Below are 11,872 nucleotides of genomic sequence, written 5' to 3' on the forward strand. Positions count from 1 at the left end.
CGGAAATTCAATTCGGCTCCCGGGTGCGTATGTTCCCTCTACCAAAAAATCATATTTTGAAGTGTCAAAAAAATTGACAAAAAATTCTACATGTACATCTTCATAATATATGTGTGTTCCTCAAGTTTCACAAAAAACCAACATTTTTGTGGTCTATGTAAAAAAGAGAAAATTTATCTTGTGAAAACCATTATTTTTTCACTGAAATTTGTCTTTTTTACACACATCACATAATAAGTCGATTTTTTATGAAACAACTTTGTAAGCGTGTAACACGTGAAGATGTCCGAACAAATTTTTTGTTTCAATTTTTCTGAAGTTCAAAATCCATGTAAGATGCATTTCAAAATAGTGGGAGCATATGCACCCATGTTCCGAAACACCGTTTTTTTTTCAACAATCATGATGCCTCTCCCTAGGCTAAGTTTAAGGATTTGGGTACATGCTTTCATAGCCTCTCCAACGAAAACGTACCGACAACTTTAACTTCTGAACTACACTCGGTGTTCTGGTTCTCCTTATTGCAGTTCATACTTAATCATATGTACTGCTATATTTGCTTGTCGTTCTAGTTCATATGTTCTCAAGCATCAATACATGTTCTTTTACTTCACATTCTGATCATTTGCTTCCTGATCTCTCACCTTTGATTTGTTTATGTTTTGTTGCATTGGTAGATTACTCGAAGCATCTGATTATATCTTTCATTTAAAAATATATATTTGTAAACTCCTAATCACCCTCGCTCTAGACATCACATCTAGATATTTTCAATTTTGTGTTGGGATATATGGAGTAAATGTAGAGTCCTCACCAAGATATTGTGATCAAGAGAATGATCCTGTTGCGGTCAGAAACCCACCGGCGAGCAACGACGGGCAACACAGTAGAGCCGGGAGGCTCCCAGGACTGCGGCTGGCCCTGGTCCCTCGAGCGACGGCCCGCAAAGCCTCGGCACGCACGTCCGATGCTGGTGCAAGGGCGTGCCACCTGACCTATACCTGGTCAGAAAGGTGATGGATTTGCTTCGCTTAGTTTCCTGCATGGCATACACATAAACATTAAATACGAGCCTCGATCGGCTCTCAGGTTGTCCTGTGAATCGGCTCAAGGAGCCGATCCACCCATGATTCGTACGAGGTATACGATCAATGGTGGTCCTTCTTGATCAATATAAAGCTAACACGACCTACGACGATTTAGGGTTTTCACCACATAATCGGAACATCCTACGCGTGGTTGAGCCTGGCAGCCACGCACGGTGATAATAAACCGACCCTAGACAAGGCCTAAAAACCAACATGAAGTTGATCCCCGGAACATCTCATCTAGGGCTAGCAAACTACAACCTACGTGCTACTGGATCCTTCAACCCGTTTGCAAGGCCTAACTATGCAGACATTAAACTAATCCTTGAAGAACAAGGAGCAATCATAACGGATCGGATCTACTAGATAATGATCAAGCGAGGTGCCGCCCTTACTCCTAAGATAGGTGTAAGGGCGGCTAGATGTCTAAGGGTTGCATGGACGAAAGCATATGATACGATGAAACAATGCTAACCCTAACACATCTATGATAACTACGTTGCTCGCCATCAACAAGGCTTCAGCACGAGCAACGCATGAACAGCGAATAAACGTGTACTGCCTAGATCGCAAGATGCGATCTAGGCAGCATGATGCTTACCCGGAAGAAACCCTCGAAACAAGGGGTTGGCGATGCGCCTAGATTGGTTTGTGATGAACGTGATTGTTGTTTTTCTCAATAACCCTAGATATATATTTATAGTCCGTAGACTTTCTAACGTGGGAATAATCCCAACCGTGCACGAGCCAAATTCTATCTAACCGACACGTATCCTACTATATTTACAGATACACGGGCAAACTAGCCCAAACTTTGTATATAAGGCCGAATCATGTATTTCTTCCGTGTATATTCTTCAAACCCATCTTAATCGCGGCCCACCTCTGATCCGGTCAAAATCTGGTGATAACACATGCCCCCCTGGTTTTGGAAATGCTAATTCCAAAATCACTCTGTTTTTTTCTTCGTCGGGTCATGTCGTGGCAGAGCAGAACCGCTGCAGTATCCCTCATCATGATGCCTTGCCTTTTCAATTTCTCTACGCGATTTGACAATTCTCTGGCACCACTTCCTCGGAAACTGCTGTAACATTAACTCTCCCCAATACCCCATTATTTAACCGTGTTGAGCAGTTCGCCCCTTCACCCTCTTGCTCCGTACTAGCCATCGGCAAAAAAACCCCTTCCTCTGTAGCCACGTCCTCTTCCTCCTCCTCCTCCTCTGCCTCCTCAAACCTCTCCTACGTATCATCTCCCTTCCGTGAGCCGACGCCAGAGTGGGGCTCATTGGCGGCGCACGACATCCTCGCCCCAACGACGTGGGACAAGGAGGACCATGATTCCTCCGTCTGGTCCGAGGATGACAAATCCTTGACCGGCAGAGAGGACGACCTCCAATTCCTCATTGACGGGGAGGAAGAGGCGGAGAGCGAGGACGACCGCTTCTCCTGGGACGACTTCACTTCCTCCGAGGAAGAGGAGGAAGAAGATGACGACGACGACTCCCTCGAGGGTTACCCACCGGCGAAGCGTCTCCGCGCTTGGTGGGACGACGACGATAGCGACGATGACGAGGAGGACGAGGCTCCCGTAGAGGGCTACGGGAGCAGCGACGAAGAGCCCGCCAGCAGCTGCGCCGGCGGCAGTGATGACGATGACGAGGGCAGCAACGGCCCTTAGATTAGGGACTACCAGCATAGAATTAGTAGTAGTAATCGGCTTCTGTTCTTTCTTCCTTGAGCAATCGGCTCTTCTCTGTAAAAGCACCTTTATTAATGAAGAAAATATCTCTAAGCCGATTCTATCCTTTTACCAGTTTTGCCGATTGTCAAAGTAAGTAAACACACCAAGAGCCGATGACAACGCATCAGCCCTTCCCACCAAACGCGAGCAAGGCCAGCTCTGTTGCCTACTCAATCGGTAACCTCAGATCTCAATCGCACAGGCTCGCACCCGCAACGGACCCAATGGCGGAATCATCCAATGCCAACACTATGGTCTCCGGCTTGAAGGTAATCCTTAACCGCTCCTCGCGGTCCGAACATAATGCTAGAATTAACAACAGACATTTGAATCAATGCTTCATCCTATCATTAATTTCCAGGTATCAGACATTCTACTGCCACATCCTTCTCTTCCAAATCTCTCTGTCTTGGCCCTCGTCCTACCGAGAGTCCTGCCCATCTGATTTCATGCAAGGCAAATAGAATTCCCTTCGTGAACCAAAACCTAGATCTGACTTCTTGGGCCGACTGCTTATGAGCCTGGCCTAATCTTCCTTTATACCCTTGCTCTGTCTACTTGCAGCAACAGGACGGTCCTGACCCTGCAGATGATGACGGCTCCCCTTTCAGATTCCTCCCAGCAACTCCGGTGGTCCTTCTTCTGCAAAACTCATCACCTTTGCAGGAGGTTGTGAGCCAGCCGATGACACCCAAATCAGCTTCCAAAAGCAGAGTGTCTACTAAGTCAGCTGCCCCCCGAGCCTCAGTCAAGGCGAGAACAGCGGCGAGGACACACAGTCCAGTCGAAGAGACTCGAGCTCGGGCAATTCTGAGAAAACCACCACGCAGAGTCAGCCAGACTTCCCACCGTCGGCTTCCAAGAAAAGGTCAGCCACTGAACCTGCCGCTTCCCAAACTCCCATCAGAGCGGGGCAGGGCAGCCTACGCACAGAGAGCCGATGCATCAAGAGAGGCCGCAAGGAACCGCAAGCCTCTCCATTTGCAGATTGATGACACCTCCAATGGGGAAGTCGAGGAGGTACCCATGCCATCCGCCACTCTGGTCCTAGCAACTTCTACGAGTGTAGTTGGGAAGGTGGCCGATTTGGCCAAGCCGACAGCAGAAACACCAGAGCCGATCACCTCTTCATCGGCTGTTCCTCTGGTCTTAGGAGAGGTATGATCCTTCCCTCTAGCTCTACCTTGCTCCCTTGTTGTCTCCTGATGTTTTCTTGTTGCCTTGAACGCATAGCTGGTAGCAGGCGAAGACGAAGATGATGAGGCCGAGATCGCGGAGGTGGATCGTGTTCGCGCTGATGCCCTCCATGTCCTCGAAATGTTCCTTGAGTCCCCCTGTGTAATTTGTACTAGAGTCGATGGTTGTGCATCGGCTTTACTTGTATATTATTGTCTTTGCATATCTTCTCAAGTCGATGTCTGTGCATCGGCTGTGACTTGCATGTACACATTTTTTTTTACTGGCCGATTTTTCTATCGGCCCCCAATATTTCACTACACGGAACGTGATTTTTTACTGGCCGATTTTTCTATCGGCCCCCAATATTTCACTGCACATGTATCGCACATGTTCATCTGATTAGGTGCCCCCCGAGCCGAATCTGTCAGGTAACGGCAGATATCGGCTCTGTAGTTAGCCAAGGCACTGTACTTGAACATCGGCTCCATCAGGACCAATGTTGACTTCTTCCAGCTCATCAGCCGACGTAAACCCGTATCCCCGCTTTCCGCCGCCCGTTAGATCGACGTTGAACACGGGCAAAACGTATGGTGAGGATAATTTTGGCCGATTGCTGGAATCGGCCTCCATGTTGATTGAATCGCTCAATAAAGGTTTACGTCTTGGTCTTGCTTTACTATAACCACGTGACATGCTTGAGACGAGATTATCCCTTTTTATTTTTTGGGGCCGATCACAAGGATCGGCCTTGCCACGTACGTCCATAGTTTTTGCTCTTGTTACACGGTCAGGCTGGTGGATAAGACCAGCCTAACCCCGTCCTTCGTCACGTCGATGCGCTCGCAGTCATCCAAAGTGATGCCTGAGAGTGGCTCTTGGCCCGTCGTCTCCCAAACGTTCATGCCAGCCGTTGAAATCTCGGCTGAGTCATCTGCTTGGACGACCTCTACTTCATCTCCATCCCACTGTATTAAACATTGGTGCATCGTGGATGGAATGCAACAGTTGGCGTGGATCCAATCTCTCCCTAGCAGGACAGCATAGGTGCTCTTGCTATCGACAATAAAGAATGTCGTAGGGATGGTTTTTCTTCCTACGGTCAGATCCACGTTAAGAACACCTTGTGCTTCAGATGCTTGGCCGTTGAAATCGCTCAGTGTAACGTTGGTCTTGATCAGATCCGAGCTAGAGCGTCCCAACCGACGTAGCATGGAGTATGGCATAATGTTGACTGCCGCTCCGGTGTCCACCAGCATCTTGTTGACAGGCTGCCCATTGATATAACCTCGCAAGTACAGGGCCTTCGTGTACGTAGCTTCTTTCTCGTGGCTTCTCAAAGATAACTGGCCGTGGGCCGCAGTCAAGTTGTGCCACAGGTGCTTCGTCTAATCCTGGAGCACTAAACTCTGCCGGAAGGATGAACACCATGTTTGTGCCAGCCGATGTCTCATCATCGGCTTTCCTTTGTCTGGGGCGCCATTCTTTCTTTTGTGGCCGACCTTCTTCGTCCAGGGTTCGCTGAATTTTCGCGGCCAGATCAGGCCGCGCCTTCCTTAACGTGTGCAGGTATAACCTTTCGGCTTCCTCCAATCCACGTAGTCGCTGAACCCTACGCTTTTGGGAACGGCTGAGTCCATCAGGGCACCACCTTGGCCGGTGGTACTTATCTTCTTCTTCTTCGTCATCGTCTTCTATCTCCTCGAGATCTTCTACCCGAGAAGACTCAGCGTGCTTGTTCCGAGGCGGGAGAGGCCCTAGACGTTTGAACACGGACACGTCACCTGCATCCTTCTTCTTCTGTCTACATTCTGGGCAGTTGCCGATTGTAGGCAATCGGCTCATTCCTGAATCCCAGCAGTGTCTGAAGAAGGGACAGTCCCAGTGCCTATCCACGTCGTCTTGCTCTCTTGACTTTTCCTTGGAGTGGCGCTCGTATCTCTCCTCGTCGCGATCATGCCGACGATGTCTCCTGGCGTCCCTGCTAGCCAGACGATCCCTTTCGTCATCGTTGTCGTATCGTTGGCGTTGGTCGTATTGACTCACATATTTATTGAGGAGGTGATCAGAGAGAGGTCGCTGATATCTCACATTCTTCACTTCTCCCTCTGTGATGTAGCGCTTGCCATCGTGCCGGAGCCGATCGCGTGGAACGGCTTCCTCTTTGTCCTTGTTATGAGAGCAGCTGCCCTCGTCTCTGTCCTTACCAGGGTGGTGCCCAGGTCCTACCATGTTGATGTTGAAAGAGAAACCTGGCTGGCACCTCCCAGGGTAAGTGCACTCCACCATGTTAACGGCGGGGAAGGGGTGTGTGTCGACTTTCATGGCGTACTGGCCAAAAATTAGACGCCCTTGTTCTATCGCCATTTGGATCTGCTGACGCCACACCCTGCAGTCGTTGGTGGTATGAGTGAACGTGTTATGCCACTTGCAGTATGGCTTTCCGTTCAGCTCCTGCGTTGTGGGGATTTTGTGGCCTTCGGGTACCTTTAGCTGCTTCTCCTTAAGTAGGAGGTCGAAAATTTGCTCAGCCTTGGTCACGTCGAAGTCAAACCCTCTTGGGGGACCTTGTGGCTTAACCCATTTGTAGGACACGGGGCTTGCCCCCCGAGTCCATTCAGCCACTGCTACTTCTTGATCTCCCGTAGAGCCTTGATGACCCACAAGTATAGGGGATCGCAACAGTCTTCGAGGGAAGTAAAACCCAATTTATTGATTCGACACAAGGGGAGACAAAGAACACTTGGAAGCCTTAACAACGGAGTTGTCAATTCAGTTGCACCTGGAAACAGACTTGCTCGCAAGAGTTTATCGATAGTAACGAGTTTATAGCGATAGCGATAGTGAAATAACAATGAAACAGAGTAACAGAGACAGCAGTAGTGATTTTAGTAAACAGCAGGATTAAAATACTGTAGGCACGGGGACGGATGACGGGCGTTGCATGGATGAGAGAAACTCATGTAACAATCATAGCAGGGCATTTGCAGATAATAATAAAATGGTGTCCAAGTACAAAGCAATCAATAGGCATGTGTTCCATATATAGTCGTGCGTGCTCGCAATGAGAAACTTGCACAACATCTTTTGTCCTACCAGCCGGTGGCAGCCGGGCCTCAAGGGAAACTACTGGATATTAAGGTACTCCTTTTAATAGAGTACCGGAGCAAAGCATTAACACTCCGTGAACACATGTGATCCTCACATCGCTACCATCCCCTCCGGTTGTCCCAATTCTTGTCACTTCGGGGCCATTGGTTCCGGACAGCGACATGTGTATACAACTTATAGGTAAGACCATAAACAATGATTATCTTGATGAAACAATAACATGTTCAGATCTGAGATCATGGCACTCGGGCCCTAGTGACAAGCATTAAGCATAACAAGTTGCAACAATATCATCAAAGTACCAATTACGGACACTAGGCACTATGCCCTAACAATCTTATGCTATTACATGACCAATCTCATCCAATCCCTACCATCCCCTTCGGCCTACAACGGGGGACTTACTCACACATGGATGGAAACATGGCTGGTTGATGTAGAGGCGTTGGCGGTGATGGCGGCGATGATCTCCTCCAATTCCCCGTCTCCGGCGGAGTGCCGTAACGGAGACTTCGGCTCCCGCGACGGAGTTTCGCGATGTGGCGGCGTTACGGAGGGTTTCGGCGACTTCCACTTCTCTCCGTGCGTTTTTAGGTCGAGGCCGATAAATAGTCCGAAGGAGGGCGTCGGAGGCCGGCCGAGGGGCCACACCACGTGGCCGCGCGGCCCCCCTGGGCCGCGCCGCCCTATGGTGTGGGGCCCTCGGGCCTCCACTTCAATTGCCCTTCGGCTCCGTTAGTTTCCTGGGAAAATAGGGCCTTCGCATAAATTCCGAGGTTTTTCCCGAAAGTTGGATTTCTGCACAAAAACGAGACACTGAGCGCTTCACAAAACAGCGTTAGTCCGTGTTAGTTGTATCCAAAATACACAAATTAGAGGCAAAACAATAGCAAAAGTGTTCGGGAAAGTAGATACGTTTTGGACGTATCAACTCCCCCCAAGCTTAGCTTATTGCTTGTCCTCAAGCAATTCAGTTAACAACTGAGCGATAAAAGAACTTTCACGAACACATTTGCTCATATGATGTATATATTCTCATGCTATGGCTAATACTCGAGCAGTTCATAATGAGGTATATGCAAATAATATCATCTAACAGCTATGTCAATCATGGAGAGGTACCAACAATTAATAATAAGCATCATGAATCATGTATATAAGCAGGATTGCAATGTTCATAAGAGAGTATGATAAAGTGGTATCTCGCTTTGTATTTGATTGGCAAAACATAAATGCCCGGGCACCTCTGGAGTTCATAGAAAGACTAGAAGTAGTGATTGTCAAAAGATAAATGCATCAAAATTATACCACAATCAATCATATTTTGAGACAAGCATATTATACTAAGAATGACAGTTGTGCTCTCAAGATAGTGCTCAAAGAAATAATGGAGACACAACATAAAAGTAAAAGATTGACCCTTCGCAGAGGGAAGCAGGGATTAACATGCGCTAGAGCTTTTCATTTTTATAAAGACAGGAGTAAAATTATTTTGAGAGGTGTTTGTTGTTGTCAACGAATGGTAATGGGTACACTAACTACCTCGCCAACCGGACTTTCAAGAGCGGCTCCCATGAATTATTGCATATTTATTTGGCACTCCTTCCAACCTTTCTTTCACAAACCATGGCTAACCGAATCCTCGGGTGCCTACCAACAATCTCATACCATGAAGGAGTGCCTTTTTATTTTATTTTTATTATGATGATGACACTCCCCCCAACCTTTGCTTACACAAGCCATGGCTAACCGAATCCTTCGGGTGCCGTCCAACAATCACAAACCATGGAGGAGTGTCTATTAAGTTAATTAATTCGGGACTGGGAATCCCATTGCCAGCTCTTTTTGCAAAATTATTGGATAAGCGGATGTGCCACTAGTCCATATGAGAGTCCGTCAAAAGTAAATGACAAGGTTGAAAGCTAAACACCACATACTTCCTCATGAGCTATGAAACATAAACACAAATTGAGAAGCATTTTGAAGGTTTTAAAGGTAGCGCATGAGAATTTACTTGGAATGGTTTGAAATGCCATGCATAGGTATTTATGGTGGACACTCTAGAATAACTTGGTTTTCATGTGTTTGGAAGTACGAGTAGCGTTCCCGCTCAGTACAAGTGAAGGCTAGCAATAGACTAGGGAGCGACAAATCAAGAGAGCAAAGAATCGTCATAATCATGCTTGCGGCAAAATAAATTAACGGAGGCATAAAAGTGATACAAGAACTCTGAAGCAATATAAATCATCGAGGCTTAATTGACTTTTTGTTCAGTCATATGCATGCGTGAGCATGTGCCAAGTCGATATAAATGAATTATTCAGAGGAGGATGCCACAATGCCATACTTACTTATGAATAAAATAATGCAAACAAACATACATGACATGCTACTCATATTAATAAATTGGAGCTAAACATGAGAGGTCATGAACTACTAGACTTTCCCAAATAACATATACCTCACATGAACCAACTAAGCATGCTCACATGGATGAGTATATGTACAAAAATGAAAACAAATAGAGTTCATACCAGCCTCTCACCACAATCAGATTGTCGTAGATCGTCATTATTGCCTTTTCACTTGTGCAGCTTGGATAATATGAAATGAAAACCACGCTCCAGCCACCGAAGACCATTGAACTCATAAAGAACTTTACAAACCAGAGAAGAACAGCAAATATTTTTGGTGTTTTAAAATTGCAAATAAGAACAAGAGGAAACAAACAAACAAAGCAAAATCTTTTTGGGTTTTCTTATAGCAAACTAGCAATAGCAAATAAAGTGAAACAAATGCAAGAAACTAAAGCAAACAAATGGTGAAGAGAAATAACAGAAACATTTTTGGTCTTTTTGTGTTTTGGGAAGGAAACAAAGCGAAATCAAGAAATAGCAAACTGAAAGAAACACAGAAAAGCGAGATGGCAGAAATCTGCCAAAACCTGATAGCAGTACAGAAATCGATTTTAACAAAAATCTTAAGTTGCTCAGATCGAAAAGTGTTCAACTAATGAAAGTTAGATAACAACCTGGGGAACCTGCACAAAAATTGGCAGCTCAAAATGACGCTCTGGCTATTTTTGAGAATGTTTACGGTAACATTCCAGAATCTGTTTTCAGGCAGCACTTCCCCAAATATCATCTTCCTCTCATTAGAAAACCACTCAAACGAACAAAACAAGTATGTGCAAGTATCCATCAACCATAATATGCAAAGAATGAGTGATGCCGGTATACCTCCCCCCAAGCTTAGGCTTTTGACTCTTCTTGATCATATATCATCCTCCTCTCTTGACCCTTGAAAACTTCCTTCACAACAAACTTCTCATAAACTTCATTAGAGGGGTTAGTACTCAAAAAATTTGAATCCACCTTGGTCCTGTAGTGGCACATTGCAAAAACTCAATAAAACATTAGCTACAGCTCTCTATGTCTAGAAAAGCTCGCTTAAAGTCCACAAGAGACAATGCAAAAAATAGAGGCAGAATCTGCCAAAACAGAACAGCTAGTAAAGACGAATTTTAAATAAATACTTCCGTTTGCTCAAATCAGAAAACTCAAAACTAATGAAAGTTGCGTACATATCTGAGGAACACGCACGTAAATTGGCATAATTTTCTGAGTTACCTACAGAGAAAACAGCCCAGATTCGTGACAGATAGAAATCTGTTTCTGCGCAGAAATCCAAATCTAGTATCAACCTTCGATTAGAGACTTCACTTGGCACAACATTGCAATAAAATAAATATAAGGAGAGGTTGCTACAGTAAGTAAAACAAGTGGAGGAAGAAAGAGATGTTGTTTACTTCCTCTATGCATGTAAAAGGTATTTGTTAACAAGGTTGATCAAGTCTTGTCACCAAATAAATTTTACAAAGCATAAGAAGAAATAAACCTCAAATCAATCATGTTACCTTGAATTGTATTGATATGGATCCAATCACAAGAGTTTGATATTCTTCCTTAGGCTCATATATAGGACAATCAATAGTTCCCACTTTGATAGTTCTCACATTAGAAATAGTATTGACTCCACATACTTTATCAATCTTCTTGGGGAAATAGACGGTATGCTCTCTATCATCAACATTGAAAGTAACCTTTCCTTTATTGCAATCAATAACAGCCCCTGCGGTGTTAAGAAAAGGTCTCCCAAGAATAATAGACATATTATCATCTTCAGGCATTTCCAACACAACAAAATCAGTTAATATCAAGCAGTTAGTAGTAACTTGAACAGAACATTCTCACATATACCAACAGAATAGCAAGAGATTTATCAGCCATTTGCAAAGATATATCAGTAGGTATCAGCTTATCTAAGTAAAGTCTCTTATAAAGAGAAAAAGGCATAACACTAACACCAGCTCCCAAATCACATAGAGCAGTTTTAACATAATTATTCTTAATAGAACAAGGAATAGTAGGTATACCTGGGTCGCCCAACTTCTTTGAAACTTTTCCATTGAAAGAGTAATTAGCAAGCATAGTGGAAATTTCCTCATTGGGGATTTTCCTTTTGTTAGTAACAATATCTTTCATATACTTTGAATAAGGTGGCAATTTAATAGCATCATTCAAAGGGATTTGCAAGAATAAAGGTTTCATCCAATCGCAAAATTTATTATAGTGTTCTTCTTCCTTTGATTTTAATTTCTTAGCAGGAAAAGGCATTTGCTTTTGCACCCAAGGTTCTCTTTCATTACCATGTTTCTCAGCAATAAAATCTTCTTTAGTGTACTTTTTATTTTA

This window comes from Lolium perenne, chromosome 1 (assembly GCF_019359855.2).
Source record: "Lolium perenne isolate Kyuss_39 chromosome 1, Kyuss_2.0, whole genome shotgun sequence".
Classification (NCBI taxonomy): domain Eukaryota; kingdom Viridiplantae; phylum Streptophyta; class Magnoliopsida; order Poales; family Poaceae; genus Lolium; species Lolium perenne.